This window comes from Capsicum annuum, chromosome 11, assembly GCF_002878395.1.
Source record: "Capsicum annuum cultivar UCD-10X-F1 chromosome 11, UCD10Xv1.1, whole genome shotgun sequence".
Taxonomy (NCBI): Eukaryota; Viridiplantae; Streptophyta; class Magnoliopsida; order Solanales; family Solanaceae; genus Capsicum; species Capsicum annuum.
The window spans coordinates 9,736,456-9,760,395 of NC_061121.1; the positions used below are offsets into that span (position 1 = coordinate 9,736,456).

Here is a 23,940-nt window from a genome sequence, read left to right on the forward strand (position 1 = left end):
GTAATATAAACGTGTGTGGAATAATAAAGTTTTCAGTTTTTCAAAGTCTTTAAGGGGTTCCCGAAAGGGAAACCTCTCTCCAAGTTACTTCATGTAAGTTCTTATTTATGCTTAAAATTTTTCCCACTAAAAAATATGTTTACTTCTTTATGTATATGTTTTATGTACATCATGTAAATCTAAACTTATTACCGTTAGTATATGGTTAACCTCTTAATTTCTTAACAACAACAAAAAATTATTTTATTGAAATATATTGCATCGCCTTATCATATATATTGGTATCAAAGAGGGAAGGTTTTGGGAACCATAGTTAATGAACAGACCATTACTAAGTACTCGCTTATAGTTAGAAAGTAAGGAAAGATTAGAAGAATTGTATTTAGAATACAGGAGACTTAGCTATACAAAAGAAGATAATAATAGACTAGGTTACTTAATCACTAGAATAGGACAACTAGAATATAAACTAGTTATTCAGCTTAAATCTAGACAAGTGTATGAAAAGACATCGAGCTTTTCAAGATATAAGGTGTAGTTAATTCTATTTATAGAGAGAATATAGCAAAAGAGCTAATATTATTTCTAGAAAACAGAAATTAGAAGAGTGTAGAGAAAGATTAATAGAAGTAAATAAATTATATAAGTTATACAAAAGTCCTAGAACAGTAAGTAAAGAATTAGTAAGTGACTTAAATTGGGAGTTAAGCAGTTCTGATAGAGACTTAGAAAATAATAGTAAAGGAATACGGTGGCTTAAAAAGAGTATTAATAAAAAGGCATACCAACTAGGATAACAAAATTATATGCAAGATTTACCTATTTTCCAAAGAGTAAGAAGATTAAATAAGTGGATAGAAGAAGAGGGTAATCATAGATAAATATTGTTTGTAGAGCAGCATATCTTTACTAAATACTAAAATATCATCTACATATACTAATACAAAATTTTTATAATCTCTAAAAATATCATCCATTTTTCTTTGAAAAATGAGGGGGGCTGTTTTTAATCCAAACGGCATAAGAAGCCATTCAAAATGCCCTTCTAGATAAGTGAATGTTGTCCACTCTAAATTTTATGGATACTATATCGGTATATAAAAATATTGTTTTTGAATATATTAAAGGTAAAGAAAATGAATAAGCAGATCAGTTAAGTAGGTTACAATTAAAAATAAAACCGGTTTAACCAAAACTAATGTTTGTTTTAGCATGCGACCAACTAGTCAACATACAGCAGACAAGGGCAAAGGAGTAGCATCTTCCTCATCTCAAGACATTTACTATTAGACAATGCTAGGAAACGTTAGATTTAGACCCCAAAACTCTATAGAACTCCAAAACTCCATAGAACCAATGGAAAGAATAGATTTTGGACCTTTCAATTTAATTTCTTATCCGCTTAGTAATTATTCGTTTAGACTCAGACCAGAACTTATTTTAGACAGACCCCAAAGATGTTTGGCAGATAATCTTTGGATAGCACACCATAAACTAGAACACAAACATTTTTTAGCTTCTATGAATGCTTTATGTCAATATATATCAGACAAAAGCAACCCTAGATTCAAATATTATGTAATTATACATGGTAAGACAAATGGAATGTTTCAGACTTGGTTAGACGTAATAGACTTTATAAATGGTGTAAAAATCCTCTTTACAAAGATTTTAATGATTTTTCCAAAGCTTTAGATTATGCAAGAGTACACCTGGACCTAATTTTTATTTATCACCAGCCCTCAGACAAAATCCTAACCAGACACCCCAACACAATATCCAGAGGGATTCAGGTAAAATAATTTTTTGTGACCATTGTCCTCAATAACCAACGCCTTTAAAAAAACTAAATCTTCATAAGGAGGCTCTTATTGTGGAAAACTCTCGACTCATGGAGCAAATACAGACTCTACAAGAAAAGCTTAGTAAATATCAGACAAGAAAGACTAATATAAGTACTCAGACATAGAGTTCTCCATCTCCACAAAAAATGGATGAGAAGGGTGTGCATTCCTCTTTGAATGCTCAGAAATCCACTGTACCGGATATTGGTACAGCTAGTCTGGTTCAAAAAGCCTAATATGTAATGAAGATAAAGAATTTTCTTCTATAAAAGTATTAGTTAAAATTAACATCCAAGACATAGAGATAGAAACTTTAGTACTAGTCAACCCCGGATGTACAAGCTGTATATTTAATAAAGAAATAGCACCAGAACACTTACTAAAAACATTTAAAAAACTACCTCTCTCCAAGTTACTTCATGTAAGTTGTTATTTATGCTTAAAATTTTCCCCACTAAAAAATATTTTTACTTCTTTTTGTATATGTTTTATGTACATTATGTAAATCTAAACTTATTACCCTTAGTATATGGCTAACCTCTTAATTTCTTAATAACAACAATTGATTAACCTATAAATTTCTAGGAATTCTGGCCTTGATAGTCCGCTATGTCTGCAAAATAGATGAAAGGATGAGTTTTAGTCGCCAGATGAAGGTTTTCGGGGTGTGGTTAAAGAAGTAAGTTATTAAGAACATAGGTTAAGAGAGAGCTATGAACAGGGTAAGAAAACAAGGGGGGGGGGGGGAATAGGCTAAAAAGAATTAAAATCATGATGAAACTATAAGAGAGAGAAGTACTGAGTAGGATTTTTTTCAATATATAGTTTATTACGAAAAATTTGTTACACAAAATTTGTTACTCAAAAATTTGTTACACAAAATTTGTTACTATCTATCAAAAATACACGATCCACAGATGTGGGATACAGTACTAGATTTATGGAAAGGAATAGTAGCAGTGGATTATTTAAGACATTATAAAGAAACTGATACAGAAACAATGTATAAATACTTAGAAACTTTTTTAGGAGAATTTGCAAAAACTACATGGAAAAGTTTTAAGACTAATTTTCCATATGACTTCCAGGTTTTGTTAAGCATGGGTCCAAATCCTTATAATTTCACAAATAAAATGCATATTTTATTAACTGGAAAAGACCCAAATAGTGGATTATTAGCATTAAAAAAAGAAGCCTTAGTAAAATTAGAACAACTAAGCATTTCACTTTGGTTATATATAAAGAATTTTTTAAAAGACTATTTTTCTTACTGCACGGTCAGCAGAAACACTTTTAGTGAAGAACTAGGTAAAAAATTATTTAATAAGTTACCAGGAGCTTTAGGAAGAGAAATATAAGATAGATGGTACAAAAGAGACGGTGTAGTTGCTAGCCCAAATGTAAAATGGACTATAGGACATAAAATACAACATATAATGGATATACTAACAGAAAAATGCACAAATATACAAATACAAAAACAATTAAAAAGAAATGAAATGAACTTCTGTAAATCTATTATGTACACAACCCAAAATTATGATAATAATTAGAAAAAACCTAGAAGACATAAGAAAAAATATAACCAAAAACCATATAGACGTAAACAATACTTCCTAAGAAAATCAAAAGCTAAAAAACCATGGTCAAATAGAGATAGACATGTTAGGAAATATAGAAATGATAGAAACTATAAAAATAAATTAGAATGCTATACTTGTTGAAGCATAGACCATCTAGCTAATGTATGTCCTAAAAGAAATAATAGTAGAACTAGAAATTCTCAATTAATAGAAGACTTTCAAGAAGCAATACTAAATGTAGACGAATACATGTCAGATACAGAAAGTATATACTCAATAATAAGTTTTGATATAGAAGATAATTCAAAATCTGAATCTTCAGATTCGGAAGAGGATAATTTAGTAAATGAATTAGGACAAGATGCATATGGTTTGATGTTTGAAACTTGAATTGAGAGCACAAAAAATCATAATCCCTCTCTTGTTATAAATCCCCTTGTGTTCATATGTTATTAATTGTTCAAATCCATATTGAGAAGCATATTACAAACATCTTTACTATTGCATAAAACTTGGTTTTGATTATAAATTGAAGAGAAGGAGGTTTTACATATTGATAATATTAGGATTTTTGCCCTGATTTTCTTACTATATTTACCATAATTACTTTTACTTTTTCTAAAAGAAAAATATAATTCTTTTCTATATTTGGCTAACCTCTTTCTTGGAGGAAAGGTTTTGGACATCTATAAATAGAAGACCCCCTTTCTTATGCCATAACACAATAGCATCCACAATGTAGTCTTTTAAGATTTTCGTTTACGGGGAGATTTTCTCTCTTATTAGTTTTATGTATTTTAATATTAGGTTTTATATGTAGGCCAATTGGCCAAAGAATATAATAATATTAAGCCTTTTAATATTGTTTTATGTGTCTTCTGAATTATCACCACAATGGTTTGCAACTAATAGCTTCCGCATGAAGGCCTCTCGATTTCGAACCCAACAAGTGGTATCAGAGTTTATGGTTCAATGGTCCAATGGTGTGGTGAGTCGAGATTAAACAGTTTCAAAGCGGTTTCAAAATCAAGCTGCAACAATTTTGATGATAATGAAGATTTTTGTCGAACTACATGTGGAGAACAAGTTTCAACCATATTTTCAAAACTCCTGCTACTGCATCTTCAAAAATAAAAATAAAATATTACTGTTAAACTAATTTTTAACCATGATATTTTAACTCTTATTTTTAACCATGGTAAGAAGCAGTTATGAAGATTATATCAAGAACAAAGTTCATGCACGTGATATGAAGAGAAGATAGGCCAAGTGAACAAAATCAAGCCAAAAAAGGGAGATTTGTTAGGGTTTTTGCCTTGATTTTCTTACTATATTTAAGTTTTACTTTTTCTTAGAAGAAAAATAAAAGTTAGCATAATTACTTTTACTTTTCTTGAAATAAAAATATAATTCTTTTCCATATTTGGCTAACCTCTTTCTTGGAGGCAAGGTTTAGGATATTTATAAATAGAAGACTCCCTTTCTCATACCATAGCACAATAGCATCCACAATGTAGTCTTTTAAGATTTTCATTTAAGGAGAGATTTTCTCTCTTATTAGTTGTCACGACCCGAGCTGAGGCCCTGACCGTGATGGACATCCCGAACCATGAAGGCCCGGATACCCTTCTAACTTGAAATTATATACACCATTCATACACAAATAAGAAAATGCGGAAATTTCAGCAAAACAAAATCATGGCCATAAATCTGATATAAATTAAATAATAGAAAAAGACAATCCAAAACCATCTAACAACATCTGGAAACCGTCTGCAAAATCTCTACTACATCTGAAAATGATAACTGTCTGAAAGTCGGACGAGCCCCCAGTGGACCTAAACCAAGATAGATAACATAATCTGAAAGAAATAGGCCTTTTGAAATAAAGAAGGTTCATCAACTGCACACATCACTACTGTAAGAACACTCTACGGCCTAGTAAGACCTCTGATCTGAGCTATAAACCCTAGGACGAAGGGGGTCAATACAAATGTACTGGTAAGCAGAGCAAATCAAAAATAATAATTTATATTCAACATATATGAGAGCAATTTAAAATAGTTCATAAGAATATCATATAGTATGAAATCACATGGGCATTTTAAAAGACTTTGTGAAAACATCTGAAAGCTGAGACACTCTTTGCATTACTTCTGCGCTAGGTGGTATACCCTACAACTCTGTTATCCCATGGGGTATATGGGATTTTCCATTAACTCGGCAGCCAAGACCCCAACCCAAGTTTGCCTCAAGGGTCGGAGTCTCTGCTCTATACGCCACTGGGCACCAGGCCAGCGGAAAAATCCCTCATGGGGAAATAATGTACCCGTATCGGGAAAACACGATTTCTGGCTACGAGTCACTTGAACTTAAGCCTTCTTCAGGCAACCACCTAACCCTCTTTAAGCCCACTTTTATCTCTTTAGAACATGCATTCTCTGAAAAACATACTCTGAAAACTCTAACTCTGTTATGGTATACAAACATATGGTATCGTCATACCATTGACTTGCAAGTCATATCTCTGAGCCATTATTAGTTTATTATATCTTTGTTATCAAAATCATGGAATTCAAGACCACTACATCAACAATTCTTTCAGTAAACTCATTCTTTAAAACTCATGTAAAACAATGCAAGCAATTCTCTTTATCAATGATTCAGTAAACAAAGGTGGTGATGTTAAAAGTCTCATTCTCATACAAATTCTTTCTCTTTAACATCAACATAGTTATATCAAGAAACACCCTCTCAATGATTCTAAATCATGCTCAAGTACTATGACAGTGACAAAACATTTTTCAAATCATAAAACATGCATTTCAACTCTTTTCCAACAAAACCACAAGCTTTAATTCAGTACAAGAGAGGAAGTTTGTAACTTATGCTCTCAAACAATCATAAATCTGAAATTCCATACATATACGTATACATGTAAATCAATTTAGGAGATAGGACCACAAGGTCAAAACAATATTAACATTGAAATATTCGGAATACAAAATTTAGAACATAGATTCCAAAACCCCTTTGAAATTCATGCATAAAATCCTTAAAAATTATGCTCTAATAGTTTCAAGCCCATGTAGTTTTTAGGATAAACCCCACGTACCTTAAATTAGAAGCTTTTGAATAAACTCTAGCCTTTGGGATGCATCTTGTAGCCCTCGCAATGGAGATTCTGAATCTTGAAGAATTATTGAAAACCCATGGTGAAATCTTAAGATATTTCGATCTATCGGTTGAAACCCTAAGAAGTGTTCTTGAGAGAATTTGAGAGAATAAGGGTATAATTTGGTTATTAGAGGCTGAATCTCGTGTTACTGGGGCTATTTAAGTGTGGAAAATGACCAAAATACCCCTCTTGGATGCGGATCTTGACTGCAGGAAATTACACTGGCACGAATAGGCAGGGGGCCGCCTCGCTTATCACCCTGGCCTACTGCCTCTCACGAAAATAGTTGTAACTTTTCTCTCAAGTATCGAATTTTGGAGAAATTAGTATCGTTGGGAAGATAATTCAAAGAGATTTCATTTGATATATAGTACGACACTTAGTTCGTCATATACAAAGAGTTATGGTTGATTGAAGTTGACCAAAGTTTTGATGCTCACTAAAACTCGAACGATAGGAAAGCTTTCAACTTGATCCGTAGTTAGGGGACCTCTTTGATCTCAACTCATGCTTAAATAGGTTCCCACACTACATAGTTGATTAACATACCAAATTTTCATAGGATTTAAGGCTTTTGGATCATCTACGCATAGAAACGACGGTTTTTATTCTAGCCCAAAATGTAAGGTGTTACATTATCTCCCCCTTGGGATCATTCATCCCCGAATGATAGGTAGGAATGTTGAAGTCTTAAAGGTATGGAATAATGTGGACATGATATAACTTATAAGAAAGAATATACTAATCTGAAACATCTAAATTTCGATCATGAAACTGAATTCTGAGCTGACTTGCCCTTACTTGCTTTAAAGAGCTGATTCATACTGAGAATTTAGGATTCCCTTGAGGTGTTCATGATCCAATCATGCATATCGAATTGAGAAGTGATAACTTATGCAAGTACGAATCATGAGACAACTAGATTTAGATCGTATCAGGGTATTACACTGCCTAGGCTAAAATTCTTGGTAAAATTGAGATTATGCGCTGAACTCTTATGAACTGAGTCATGACTAAATAACTGAATCTGAACCATGATGCTCAGACTGAACTGAATTCGTAACTTACATGGATGGAATGGATTATATCTTAGGATATTCATACGGCTGAGACTTAGGATAGTAGGAATAGGTGGAAAAAGTGGAAAACCACAATAACTTGTTTGCCTGTTAAACTGAACTGCTGGTTATACTGGCTGAATTATACTGGAAACTTATACTTAACTGGAGTATCTCTTCAACACTCTTTATAAATAAGTTCTAGTAGTATTCGGGAGCAAAGAATCTTGGGCATGAGTTACACAAGACACCCAACTAAAGAATCACAACAATGACACTACTCTATAGCATGGAATATAGACATATAACTCATAAACTAGGATAGAATTACCAGGCCTTTGGCAATGCAACTTCTTACTTTCAAGCTTAGCGCACTTCTCGAATACTCCCTTAACTATATTATTCCCTTTAAATACCATACTCATTTGATTTAACTTAGAGTTCTTATATGGGCATTGATAAATCTTTCTACTAATGCCTAAAGTAATATAAGTCCTCTCACCATGATCAAGCCTAACTTCAAATCAAAAAATAAAACATGTCATACCACGATACTAGTCAAAACTATATGATTCAATCTTATATATATATATATATATATATATATATCACGCCCTAAGCATATCATGCCTTACCACTTCAATAACTAACTCTGATCTCTTACAGTGGATTCACTAGAGCATATTGCGTTCCTCCACTTAAACATCAACATATCATTCAAGCCTATCTTTATAACCACATATGAATTCCAAGGAAAACACCCATAAGGACATACTTCACATATTCTCTAATTCACTATCAATATAACTCCCACGCGCTACCCCAAGAACATACACACACAAATTTTCACTAACCATCACATATATCAAAGTCTTGGCCCCAGATCTTACATCACACTTATGGCCTTATCTAAAACAAGCATACTATGATCATGGAACTGAAATGTAAGGAATGAGTAGGTATTGGGATAACTGAAAAATGTTGAGATAAGAATGGGTTTTAGACTCACCCCCACTTTCTGATGCTCTAAATCATGCTGGCATTTCTACTATAACCTAAGAGCCGAACTTAGTTACTTGTTCTACTATCTCCCCCTTAGACTTAATCCATTATATTAAGTTCGGGAGATCCCTTACTAGACTCTAAACTGAACTACACTTACTGTACTCTGGGTCTGGAAAACAACAATACACGTATATCATAGAACTCCACTCGAATGACTACACTTGAAAGTGGAAAACCCACTACTAATACTACTTTTTGAGATACATTCTATATTTCTATAGCCCTAAAAGTATAATACTTGAAAACTTACTAACTTCGAGTCTTCATGAGTATCCCCATATTTGGAGTGTATGCCCCTCAGAGCTTTAACTCTTATTTCTATAAGTTCAATCTTCAAAAACTCAAAATTAGCTTCTAACACTTAACATGAAAATCACTGAGCCTTTGAAGAACCATACTACTTCTGTCATAGCCTACCAATATTGCAACTCCAAACTTATATCTCTTTACCATGAGAATCAAGATCATATAAAAAGGCTCAACACTATCAATCAAAACTCCTTAACCCGACTATTTAGAACACCATATACCATCTAACTAGTCTTTCTCTATCTCCCAACTCAACGGTACTGCTAGCCATACACGACATGTAATAGCCGTAAAAAGAATACCGCAATCTCATATCACTTTGCGCATACTTCTACATCATACATAAAACATCATACTTTATCACGAATCAAATAAACTTAAGATCTTGCATACACTGTTCAAGCCTATAGTCTAGCATTAATCATTTACCACCAAGGAAGGATGCAACACAAAATACTAGTTCATCAAATTGGGATATTCTACCCAAATACCTCAAAAATCTACTACATACCTTCTCACAAGTAGTACTAGTTTACAACTATCAACGAAAGAAAGGTCGGGGGGGTAAAGTCACATAATAGACAGGGTCAACCTTAATCTTATAGTATAACCCCAAACAATCTAACCTACTTATACGGCTTTCTCACATCACACTTACTTACCCAAGCAGACATTTAGACTACCTTCAAATTCCGCAACAACCATGAGTCTATGTTTATAACTTACTGGCTCATCTAGCTATTTTTCATACTTCAAGCAGACAATAATTCACCCTAACTAATAACTCCTTCTATACCTTCTGCTAAACTATCACACAAGGACGTATCAATTCATTACCAACTCAATCTTATGCGAAAAGATTCGACTATACATATATTCAACCAACACAAGAACAACAAGTTGAACAACAAGTGGCTAATGAATCGAAATAGGCCTCACATGGCTTCACTATACTTTGATTTTTGCATTTTGAACAAGAAAATGAAATGAACAACAAAGCAAGTATGCTAGTGAATTGAAAGAGCCCCACGCGGCTTTACTAGACTTTGATTTTTCAAAAATACCATGATGACAAGATTATCTATTACAAGAGATAGAAAATAAAAACACAATATTCAATGATCTAAGAATACATATCTTACTCTATATAAATAAAAATCTGAGTCAAACACGTCTCCTACAGACTACTATACAATCCATACATGCTACTAGCTACCACATTAGTCTATCACTATAAAGTGGTAAATCATCCTCAAACATCGGTTATTCAACTAAAACATTTATTTACATAAAAGTCACCCTCGACTTCTAACTTTATGACTTCTTATCACCAACCTCTTGCTCTAATCTCACTAACAATAGGTCATGACACCGATACTTTAACTTATACAACTAATCGGGTGAAAATACAGTTCCAACATTCTGCTACACACCATTCCCCCAGAAGCATAACATCTGCAACATAAATTTTTAAAAAGAGACGGAATGCTCTTAATACCACAGGCTGAAAAGCACGATTTCATTAGAATCAAAGTTCACACAAAAACCAATACACTCTGAGGCACTAACGGACTCTTCTCAAGTCCTTGCACAAATTTTAAACACTTATATGGCTCTATCAGAAAAGACCATACCATTTAGACTCTAAAATTTTGCACTTAAATCATTCTAATAATGAGACATATCTGGGCACATCGAAGTAAGGACAGAATTGGGATAACTTTACTTTCGTATGGGTGACACCATAGTATGAATTAAAGTATGGAAGAGGAACATTTTGGATCAATAGAAAGAACTAAAACATGAAGAATGGGAAACATTCCTAACGTCTAGTAGCCTTCTGCCTATAAGTGTGGTGCGCTACATACCCATAAACAAGACTCTACCCTACACGATTTTGCAAACACCCTGGGACCATGAACCGTGCTCTGATACCAAGTTTCTCATTACCCAAACTGAGGCCCTGTCCATGACGGGAATCTCAAACCATGAAGGCCCGAATATCCTTCTAACTTGAAATCATATACACCATTCATACATAAATAAGAAAATATGGAAATTTCAGCAAAAAGAAATCATGGCCATAAATCTGATATAAATTCAATAATAGAAAAGGACAATCCAAAACCATCTAACAACATATGGAAATCGTCTGCAAAATCTCTACTACATCTAAAAATGACAATTGTCTGAAACTGGGACAGGGCCCCAGTGGACCTAAACAAAGATAGATAACATAATCTGAAAGACATAGACCTTCTGAAATAAAGAAGGCTCACCAACTGCACACATCACTGCTGTCAGAAAACTCTAAGGCCTAGCAGGACCTCTGATCTAAGCTTTAGACCCTAGGAGGAAGGGGTCAATACAAATGTACTGGTACGCAGAGCAAATCAAAAATAATAAATTATATTCAACATATATGAGAGCAATTTAAAACAATTCATAAGAATATCATATAGTATGAAACCACATGGGCATTTTAGAAGACTCTGTGAAAATATCTAAAATCTAAGACACTCTTTGTTTGACTTCTGCACTAGATGGCATACCCTACAACACTATTATCCCATGGGCTATATGGGATCTGCCATTAACTCGACAGCCAAGCCCCCAACCCAAGTTTGCCGCAAGGGTCGGATTCTCTGCTCTATATGCCACTGGGCACTAGGCCAGGATAAAATTCTCTTATGGGGAAATAATGTACTCGTATCGGCAAAACACAGTTTCTGGCTACGAGTCACTTAAACTCAATCCTTCTTTGGGCAACCACCTAACCCTCTTTAAGCCTACTTTTAACTCTTTAGAACATGCATTCTCTGAAAAACATACTCTGAAAACTCTAACTCTATTATGGCATACAAATATATGGTATCATCTTACCATTGACTTGCAAGTCACATCTCTGAGCCATTATTAGTTTATTATATCTCTATTATCAAAATCATGGAATTCAGGACCACCACATCAACAATTCTTTCAGTAAACTCATTCTTTAAAACTCATGTAAAACAATGCAAGCAATTCTCTTTATCAATGATTTAGTAAACAAAGGTGGTCATGTTAAAAGTCTCATTCTCATACAAATTCTTTCTCTTTAACAACAATATAGTTATATCAAGAAACACCCTCTCAACAATTCTAAATCATGCTATGACATTGAGGAAACATCTTTAAAACTATCAAACATAAATTTCAACTCTTTTCCAACAAAACCATAAGCTTTAATTCAATACTAGAGAGGAAGTTTGTAACTTATGCTCTCAAACAATCATAAATCTGAAATTCCATACATATATGTATGCATGTAAATCAATTTAAGGGATAGGACCACAGGTCAAAACAAACATTGAAATATTCAAAATATGAAATTTAGAACATAGATTCCAAAATCCCTTTGAAATTCATGCATAAAAATCTTAAAAATCATGCTCTAATGGTTATAAGACCATGTAGTTTTTCGGATAAACCCCACATACCTTAAATTAGAATCTTTTGAATGAACTCGAGCCTTTGGGATGCTATATGTACGATTGGTGAGTGTATCTTGTAGCCCTCGCAATGGTGATTATAGTTTGATCTTTGGGTTGAAACCCTAAGAAGTGTTCTTGAGAGAATTTGAGAGAATGAGGGTATAATTTTGTTATTAGAGGCTGAATATCATTTTATTGGGGCTATTTAAGGGTGGAAAATGACCAAAATACCCCTCTTGGATGCGGAGCTTGACTGCAGAAAATTACACTGGCAGGAATAGGCAGGGCGCCGCCTCGCTTATCGCCGTGGCTTACTGTCTCTTACAAAAATGGTTGTAACCTTTCGCTCAAGTGTTGGATTTTGGAGAAATTAGTATCATTGGAAAGCTAATTAAAAGGGATTTCATTTGATATATAGTAGGACACCCAGTTCTTCATATACACTGAGTTATAGTTGATTGAAGTTGATCCAAGTTTTGACGCTTACTAAAACTCAAACGATAGGAAAGCTTTCAACTTGACCTTGAGTTAGGGGAACTATATGATCTCAATTCATGCTTAAATAGATTACCACACTATATAATTGATTAACATACCAAATTTCCATAGGATTTAAGGCTTTTGGAACATCTACGCATAGAAACAATGGTTTTTATTCTAGCCCAAAATGCGGGGTGTTACATTAGTTTTATATTTTTTAATATTAGGTTTTATATGTAGGCCAATTGGACAAATAATATAATAATATTAAGCTTTTTAATATTGTTTTAAGTGTCTTCTGAATTGTCACCACAATGGTTTGCAACTAATAGCTTCTGCATGACGCCCTCTCGATTTCGAACCCAACAGATAAATGTTGAAGATATATAATGAAAGAATTACATGGTTTATCAAAAATACATAACCCCCACATGTTTGTTGAAATGTTGAAAAGAGAGATTCTTTGCATAATTTGACATATATTTTAAAGTACGAATTCTCTTGAACTGTTTGAATGATATGGTGGTTCAATCTTTGTGTTTTGAATCAAGAGACTATCCCATGATATTTTATGGCTTAGAGATACGACTTGCAAGATGATACCATTTAAATGAATGCCATAACAGAGTAAGAGTTTCAGATTTTAATTTCAGAGCTAAAAATGGGAAAAGAGAGTTAGGTGGTTGCTCGAAGAAGGCTTGAGTTCATATGACTCGTAGCCCAAAACCATGTTTTGCTGATACGAATTTATTATGTCCCCAAGAGGGACCGTACGCTGTCCTAGTACCCTTTGGCGTATTAGAGATAGAGACTCCAACCCTTGCGGCAAACTTGGGTTGGGGGATTGGCTGCCGAGTTAAGGGCAGATTCCATATAGCCCGTGGGATTGTAGAGTTGTAGGGTATACCACCTAACTCAGAAGTAAGATAAAGAGCGAGTCATGATTTTAAAAAAATGTTTTAAAGTCTTTAAAGTATGCCCATGTGTTTTCATATATTATACGTAAAAGGTTTTATTAACGGCTCTCACTTATGTCAAATATATATATATTATTTTGGATCACTCTGCTTACTAGTACATCTATATTGACCCCCTATATTTCAGGATCTGATACAAATCCCGAGCGCGCTCTAAGCCGAAGATTGATTGGTCAGAGATTGGCAGTTGGTGAGCTTCTCTTATTCCAGAAGGCCAAATCTATAAGTCATTGTTATTTTCTTTTGGTTTATGGTCCGAATAGGGCTTGTTCCAGTATTCAGACAGTAGTGTTTTTGAGTTGTTAGAGATTTCGCAAACTAATGGCAGGTTTTTGAATGTTTCATGAACCCATTTTTGTATTGTTCAGTTGAAGCAAAAGAATGACCATGTTTCCATCTTGTCATGTTTTTCCGCATTTTTCTTACAGTATATGAATTGTGTATATGATTGCTAGTTAAAGAAGGGGTCTCGGGCATTCACGATTTGGGATATCCATCGCGGCTAGGGCCTCGGCTTGTGTCGTGACAACTAATTTCAATGATGTTTCTTGAAGAACCTGAGATCTGCAGCACCAACTGCTCGAGCAACAAGCAATGAGAGATGAGACGTTCAAGTAACTTAGGACGAAATTGTGACATCACGTAGTTCTAGACTAATTGACCTATCAAATTCTTTGAAGGCTGGTTGATGAGGTAGTAAACAATTCGGGAGAGTCAGATGCCTTAACTGGGAACATGTGAATAATGAAGGCGGCAATTCATATGGTTTACCCCTGATTGGAAGTCTAAGAACAAGATGTTGAATGTCGTTTCTAGAGAGGAAACGAATCAAATCATCAATAAAAGGGCATATATCGAAATACGGAATGCTGAGGGTAAACTTTATAACTGGTCCAAAATGAAAAGCCAAAATGCGGTCTATAATCTTTCTGAAATTACTTGTAAGGTCAGCTAAATCCTCTTTGGGTTTCCAACTTGTGTGAGAAAGCATAAACTCTAGAAGTCTACGCCAAACATATCTCCATTTTTTCGATAAGATACTTGTCCTCACAGAATCTCGAAAAGGCAAACACATAAGAATTTTATCTATTACATTCTCAGGAAAGTTGCTAAGCATATCAGGTGGTAAAGTTCGAGAGCGATATAGTTTTTTTTCCTTACACTTCATATTATATAACAATATTCGCCAATAAGAACCTGTAGAAAATAAACAAGAACATAAAAATGAGGAGCATATCTCCAAACTATCCGGACAAAACTGTGGTGACATTATCCATTTAACAAGCCACAAATGTAAAAAGGACAGAAACGGCAAGTTCTAATTAAATCACTCATCCATCTCCTCTTAGCCGAGGATCTATCAGGAACAATCTCTCTATCTCTACAACATAGGGTAAGATCTGCATATACACTACCCTTCCAAACCCCACTTGTGTAATTATACTGGGTATATTAGCGTTGTTATCCATCTCCTCTTAATGTGACAAAGTTGTTTTCTTTACAAATACAGAGGACTAAACAGATTTGTCAAAATCACAAGAAATGGAAATGGGAAGCCCATTACCATTTGCTTGTATTAAGCTTATCAAACTGACATTGATAGCCACACAATTAGATGTGGAGATCGAGGATTAGCCATTAGTAGGTAGCCGAGTGTTGTTGCCTACTATCTGTTGCTTCATTTTTTTTTCTGGTAAGGATTTTATTTGACGTGTACCAAGATGGTACAGCAAAGGGTACATGACTTAGTAGCAAACTCAATAGTCAAATACTACATATTATCTCGTAGTACGTATCAAAAGTTCACATACTTATCCATCATACCCAAAGTGCGTATAACACGAAAAGTACAGACTTTAAATGCATTTACTTTTTACTATTGAAGTATGTAACTTCTTCCCATCAAAGCATGCCTTATTCCTTTATATCCATAAGGTCCACATTATTCAATTGGGAATAATTCTCCATGTTGGCTTAAGCTCTTTTTAACCTCGTGCGATTGCTTCATTTGATTTGTATCTAATTATTTTGTTGTCATATTTTCTTTTTCTTTTCTTTTTTTTATGACGAGGGAAACCCAGCCGCGGGTTGGCACAAGGTACATCCTGCTCTAGCTTCCAAGCCACACAGGAAAGGTAAACCGCACTAGGCAAGTCCCGTGTGATGGACTCGACTCAAAAGGCCACCCCCTACCCTCTGCAGACAAGGGACTTAATACTTGAGACCTCCATTATGGAAGTCTCAAACCAAACCATCACAGCCACCTGGATAGTTTTTCTTTTTCCTTTTGGATAATTATAGTGTCCTAGCCAATTTTTACGCACCTTGACTAAATCCACAGGCCACCTCCCAGCATCAACATATATGAGGTTACTCTGTCCACCAAGGCTACTTGGGACAACTGAGAAGAATCACCTAGTATTTTTTTTATTTATATTTTTTTGTCTTTGCTGATATTTGAACCTGAGACCTCAGGTTCAGCGCAGTCCAACCGGATGGCTTTATTGTCATATTTTCTTGCTACCATGCTTCAAATTCTTTCCCTTTATGTCGAGCCGAGAGTCTATCAAAAACAACATTTCTAACCAACACCACACAAAGGTAGGGTAAGGGTCGGCCTGCATCCTACCCTTTCTAGACTCACTAGTGTAACTGCACTAAATATCTTGTTGTCATTGTTGTTATTTAATAGGTCGATTTAACTACTCCCTCTATTTTATATTAATTGACCCCTATGTACTTGATACACCCGCTAAGAAATCAATAAATAAAAACACATTTTACATATTTACCCTTGTATGCCTTTTAAAATTCAATAATCAATACCTTTTAAAATCCAATAATCAATACAATGATTAAACATTAAATTTTGGTACATATTACCCCATCTCATGCACTACGTCTACAACACTGAGTATTTATAACTGAAACTACTAATAATCATTTAATTTGATTTTGAGAATTGAGACCATTTAGGCATTATTTAGTTTTCCTAACAAGGGTAAAATGGGAAGCATATGTATAAAATATTCTTAATTTTAGAACTTAAACAACTAAATTGAAACAAATATTTTTTGAAAAAGGTCAACTAATATGAAACGGAACGGAGGGAGTAAGAAATTAGTTGAGGCAACCCCCCCCCCCCTTCTTCCCCCTTCCCTCCAAATCCAAACGCCAAATTACAAAACCCTAACATTTTACAGCAATGAATAAAAAGATTATCAAGAAACAAGGGGACAAAAATGGAAACATTGACAGAAACAATAAAAAGAATACATTACCAGAAAATAAATTTGGAAAAAAAGATGAAATTGGCCTTTGCTATCTTGGTTGTGCTAAAACATTTTTTGGGGGGCTTATGCAATACTAATAGTAGGGTAAAAACTTACATACACCCGGTGTATACACCAAATTAATATTCTTTATTATGGTTATGTAATTAAATTAAGTAAAATACATATTGATTAATCATGGTTAAGTAACATGAACTTTAAATTCAAACAATGGCATGCATGTATTGGCTTGATATATACAGAGTGCGTGTAAGTTTTACCCAGTAGTAGTAATATATAGGTTTGCCAAGTTAAATTCGCGTTTTTCCTAAAAAAAGATAAAAATGAAAATTAAAAAAAATTATGCTATACTTAATTCATAAACATACATTTGAATATATTTTTCATTTTTTATTTTTTAAAAAAAGCGAATGCAAGCACAGCTAACAATTAAGTTAAATCTTAAAAGTAAGTTAAATTTTTATTTTTTTTTTTAAAAACACAAATTTTAAACAAGCCAATCTAAAAAATATGTCAATATAGGCTATCTTTTTTTTGTTTTTGTTTTTTTTGGGTGAACATGGAATTTTATTCGTTACTACTAAAAGTTCAGAACTTTAGTTAGTACACATAGGAGCCAAAGTGACCAGTTTCGGAGGGATCATCCCTAAAGCTACAAGCAGTTATAACATGACAACTAGTACGATTACAAACATCCAACGAGGTGGATGGACATAGAACAGCAGAAGGAGTTCCCTCCTTGTCTACTTCCAGCTGGTTCCGAATAAACAACGGGGGAACTGTCCATTCTTTAAAAAAAAGAGTCCTGAGCTAACTTATTGCCCTCCTTTGCTAGCCTATCTGCAATAGCATTTGCACTTCGATATTCATGGAGAACCTGCACGTTCCTCATTCTCTGTAGCAGAGTCCTACAGAGACATATCAAATTATTATCATTATTATCATTGTCACACCCCTTTTTCACGTTTAACTCCCAAAAAGATTCATTTTAAGTTTCGAAAGGGTTTTTATTATTAAAGTGACAAATATGAAAATTTGTTTCAAAAAGGACTTTTAACAATCAAAACTCAGAGTCGGCACTTGGCATAAATCGGGTGTGCCAAGTCACCCATGGATATCCTTTTTCAAAATGGTTTTAACTCTTTAATACTGGTTTGCGAACAGAGATTCCGGCTAAGGAATTCTGTTGACCGAGGGGAAGGTGTTAGGCACCCCTCGATCCTGTGGTTTGACCACGGTCGCTTGGCAGAGCGTATCAGCTAAATTGACATTACAAATGCATAAACCACACAAAGTACGCAAAAACAATCACTCAAGCAAACAAAACAAAATTATCCAAAATATAATGTCCAGTCCAATTATACAGTCCCGAAAAATGAAAAATGCGAAAATGTAAACCTATTCTATTCGAAACTAATCCTAAACTACTCCTATGCTTTACCCGACGCCTCGGGCCTTCATCACGGACGTCCTCCGAATACAAAATACCTCAGGGCATTCCCCGGATAAAAATAATACAAGTACTTCGGCTCATTCCCCGGCCAAATGATACAAGTGATCCCTAAGCAATATAGGCAAGAACCATTCAATCTCACAAATCGAATATTCCATCAATCCACAATCCCTAAATTCGCCTACCCGACCTATGTTTCCTATCAAGCTTTTGATTTAAAATGATTCTATCAAATTCATGCTTAATCCGAATTAAATAAAACGACAACGGTCCAAAATTTAACTACATTCAACTTTTTAACAACTTCTTATTCCCACCCCGAAATCCTTTTTCAACCAAAAATCAACACATGCTTTGACTATCAACTCAATTTTTCAAATCGGAATACAATATAAACAACAAAGACCCAACGACAATTAAAGCATGATAATCATACAAATTTCACGTGAATAACATCAAACATTCACCAACTCATCCAATTTCAAACATGCCCAATTCAACAAATTACAATAAAGAAGAGAGAATGAGTGAAAGAAAATGGACCTTCCAATAATAGATTTCAGTGGGTAATAATATTAAAGAAGACCCGCACTTGGAATCTCGAATAGAAAACCTCGATTGCGATGAATCCAACTTGGTATAGAGAAAAACTAATCCAAAATAGAGCACAAAGAACTGACTGACTCAAATCCAAACCCAGTACCCAACGTTGACTGGTCTCGAAACCGATTTCTGATGAACAAAAAGGGGTAAGGTTACTGTTGTTCACCTGAGGGTCGTGAATCGATCCAGACAAGTTCCAAACTAGCAAGAATAAACTCAATTCGACCTCCTAAATCGATAATTTCGAACAGAACTACGAACACAAAACTCCAATACACGACAGAGCCAAAGGATAGTGTACCCGAGCTTCGGTGAGCTCAGGTGGCGGAAAAGAAGATGAATCAAGGAAGATTCCAGTTACTTTTGACGTTTACCAATTGGGTTTGCCTGGAAATATAAAAAAATAAACGACGAGAGAGAAAAAAATGGAGATTTTGGAATTGGAACTAGCGAACGACGAGCCTAACTGATTCCGGCAAAACTTAGCCGAAAAATCTCGAAGAAACTGACTGGAACTCCCTCGAAGCTCTCTTCATTTTTTAGTTTACTCACCTTATACGCATGTGATTTCGTGCATAGATCTGCGAGAGAGATGTGTGAGCTGTTGGAATGGTGAGGAAGCTATCCGTTAATGGTGAGGTTAATGGTGTATTGTGTAGAAGAGAAATATGGAGATGATGATGTGGGTTTGTATATTGTTGTTCTATATGAGGTGTGAATCTGTGTATGTATATCTTGTTGTGGGTATATATATAATGAAAAAAAGAATCCCCCCCTTCTATTCTGGGTGTGTATGGAATATATGTATATTGTAAAGGTGATGTGTAAATGATGGTCAAGAAGATATCACATGGGCTCCTCTATTTTTGTTGTTTTCTTCTCCAAGGGATAAAAAATGTGAGTGGGTAGGGAGGTGGAAGCTTTTGATTGGGTAGGTTGTTAGGATAAGATAAATTAGTTAGAGGTATTGTTTTTTGGTTTATTTTTGTATTTTTGTGGGATATAATTACATGGGGTTAAAAATGAATAAAATTAGACTTCGGGAGGGATAAAATTAGGTGTCTACAATCATTAGTGCAATCGGAATTGATTCCATTGAAGAGATGTAGTGAGTCAGTTTTGACTATTAGATTGGAGTATTTAGTTTTAGCAGTCATCTGAAGTCCCATAAGCAGAGAAGTAGCCTCAGCTTCTAAGGTTGAATTCACGTTGATCGAAGCTGCAAAGCCCATCTGCCAGACACCCTCGGAGTTGCGAGTTACACCGCCTGCACTCCCCTTTTTGGAAATTGTATTGTCATTAGTGTCAATATAGGTTCTGACCAAGCGTTTAGTCATGATTTAGTTGAGATTAACGAAAGTATTTAAAGTCCCAACTACATTTCAAATCTTAAACTACCACTTAAGTGTCAATATATTATATGAGAAAATGCTTAAATGTATTATCAAACTATTAAAAATGATTTATCTTTGTCATTTATTAAAAGTTTGACTCATCGATGTTAGTAACGTTACAAAACGATTTTTTCATGTCGTTACTTTTTAATGGTGGTTTTGTAAAACTACTTTTGTCACGTGGTTTCTAATTGGAGGTCCACATTCAGTAAATCCAAATCGATCAATATTAAAAATTAAACGCCTCTCAAAAATAACTGATCCAAACCCTACCTGTTTCCTCTTAATATTATGAAATTGCTTACCTGTTGCAGGTGAGAAGTGATGGGTATCACGCACAATAAGTCTCTTTCACCTAGGATCCGGTCAAACCAATACGTTCTAATAGGAAAGACTAGAACCCCCTTTTGGTCAGAATACCTATCCTTTGTGGGCCCAACAGAAAGAAAAGTTAGGATAACGGCTAGAGTTGTGATCCGAATTTTGTTGATCCAGCCCAGAAAGTTTCGCGGTGCAACCCATGCTTGTGATTTTCAATGGGGTCTATGGTGGTCCACCACTGATTTGTATGTTTTTGGGCTTAGGACTTATTTGTATGCACGTATTATATAAGTGCAATTAGTGAGTCAATTTTGATTATTCAGAAATTACGTCTCCACGTTGTACTCCTCTCCTTTCATTGTCCTCTACCTCTGCCCATGATTTTTTCCACAAGGGTTTCCACATAAATCATGTGTGTTGTTCTTGTTTTCTTTCTGCTTGTGGTTTGCTTTATTTCTACTCAATTTCTAACAAAAACAAAGGCTCCGCCCCCTAAAAGTTCCAAAAGTAGTATCAGAATCTACTTATAAGGCCTTTGAATGAAGTGTTTCTCCCTAAAAACTATTCTGTTTTTGTGGATGCCCTTCGCGTATATGTTACATCAACCAATCTCTCGGTTGAGAAAAAGTACGTGCTTTGGAGGAACTTTTAAAACAAATTTCCAGCAGGCGGAGAAGCAACAGGACGAGTATTGCAGTAAGGCTGCCAAGAATGTAATCATGCTGCTTTACTTGGACCAGAAATATTATCCTGCCTGACTCTAAAAAATGGAGAAAAAGTTCCACGGAAAGAGCAATAGAGAGCGACACCACCCAAGTAAAAAAGATTTTGAGTTCTCAAATTGGCAAAACAATGGGAACTCTTCCACTTGGTTCTGCTTAGACTCCTGACGAGGACTCTTTGCTTATCGTGATAAAAAAGCAATCCAAACTTTTTGATGTTCCTATCACTATTGCAAACCCAATGCTTAGTTCCAAGCAGAATACAAGAATCGGTGAAGCCACAATTCTGGATCTTCCAAGGGTAATTGTAGTGGAAATTCTTTCAAGGTTACCTATCAAGTCCATTTTTCGTTGTAAAAGTATTTGCTTACTCTGATATCATCTTCTTCTTTTTTTGGCCATTGATACTAATTAAAGTTTGCAAACATATTTATAAACGGAGTGCTATTTATGGTCCATTTCCCTTCTTCCTTTTAACTGTTAATTAATTTATCTGTCAAGAATAACTTTTTTTTATCTTTCGGTCATTAGTAAATTCTGATTTTGGTTTATAATGTATGACTGAACAGATTTAATTTTTTTTCTTTTTTTTTTTGCAATGGGTTTTTCATCATGTATTATTCAAATCAAACTCGAGTACATTAGTATCAGAGATGGAGCATTAGTATCCCACTCCATTGAACCACACATGGAAGCAGATGCTCTAGCAAGACAATGAGCAACCCGATCCATTGATTTCTTAACATTCGACTAGGAAAAAATGCCAACTCTTTGAGAAGACTTTTACAATCAAAGACAAGAAGAATCAAAATAAGAGTAATTGACCAAATTTTCTTCCAGAATTGCTTCACAAGTAAATTATCAGTTTCCACAGTCAACTTCGTTGTACTCAATCGCTCCTTTAACCAAGTGACAGCCTCATACACCCCTATGATCTTGGCCAATAAAGGGCCAGCAACACGACCAAGGAACATAGTTTTTCCAGCAATGAATTGACCCAAGTGATTACGTATACCATGTCTACCCCCGCCAAAGCAATATGGATATCATAAGAGGCATCGGTATTACGTTTGATTGTGCCAAGCGGAAGTAGCTCTCATGTAGTATTCATATTATGCACAACATCAGCAGCACCATCTCGTCCCAAATTGGCATTCCTCCAGTGCCTTCTTTGTAAGGTATAAAGTGGCAGTGGGTGTACTTTGCTTATTGTTCCGACATAGATTGTTTTTAGCTACCCATAAGCTCCACAAAATAATGACTGCTTACTCCAATTTCATATTCAGGTTTCTCTTTATTTGTTCCTCAAACAATTTGTAACACCCCGTAAAATTCATGCGTGTGTTAGCCTCTAGTAGTATGCTCAAAGTGCTGAAAAAACTTGAAAAATTTTCTAAGTGTTAAAGAGACTTAGTCTCATTTTTAGCTTCCAATCTTTGGGGATTTTATTTTTTACCTTCCTGACATTCGATTTTTTATTTTCAAGTTGCGTTACGATCGGGTAAGCTCATAGTACATCTCGGAAAAGTTTCGGAACTTTTCGAGTAGCATAAGGGGGTGTTTGGACCACCAAACCAGTAGCAAAAGGCTATTAGCCCGCGTTGCCCAGGTAACCCCCCGGACTAGCCAAGGCGCCGCCCAGGGTAGTCCCCCGGGATAGGCAGGGCACCACCCAAGGTACTCCCCCGGGCTAGGCAGGGCGCCGCCCTAGGAAGTCCGGCTGGGCCAAACTTTTAGTTTTTCATCTGATCCATTAAGGGTATATTAGGTATTTTCCAAGCCCTTATCAACCTCAACATGGGATTAAATTCCCCAAGCACCAAAATAACATTACTTTCTCCCAAAATCACCAAGAACACTCCTTAGGGTATTAACCCAAAGATCATTATATATCAAGATTTAACCATAGCTTTTCAATAATTCTTCAAGATTGGTAATCCTCATTGCGAGGGCTACAAGATGCTCCCACCAATCGTACATATAGCATCCCAAAAGCTAGAGTTCATTCAGAAGGTTCTAATTTAAGGTACGTGGGGTTTTCCTAAAAATCTCATGGGCATAGAGATCATGATTTTTAGAAAGGAGTTTCGGATTTATGGACATTTTCATGTTTTAGAAGAATTGATGATATTGTTCTGGGTTTTAGTCCTTCCCCCAAATTGATTTGAAATTATATATATATATATA

The 23,940-nt window shown here is 35.0% G+C and overlaps 1 long non-coding RNA gene and 1 pseudogene across 1 annotated transcript; both read right to left on the reverse strand.

The window, feature by feature from the left end:
- LOC124888774 overlaps nucleotides 1-16,494 on the reverse strand; it is a 33,864-nt pseudogene extending 17,370 nt beyond the window's left edge.
- A 1,368-nt stretch (nucleotides 16,495-17,862) lies between these two features.
- LOC124888629 lies at nucleotides 17,863-20,076 on the reverse strand. Its single transcript, XR_007047160.1, has 2 exons — nucleotides 19,257-20,076; nucleotides 17,863-18,168 (listed from the first exon to the last, which is right to left on the reverse strand). It is a non-coding gene; the product is annotated as an uncharacterized LOC124888629 (long non-coding RNA).
- Between the last annotated feature and the right edge of the window lie 3,864 nt (nucleotides 20,077-23,940).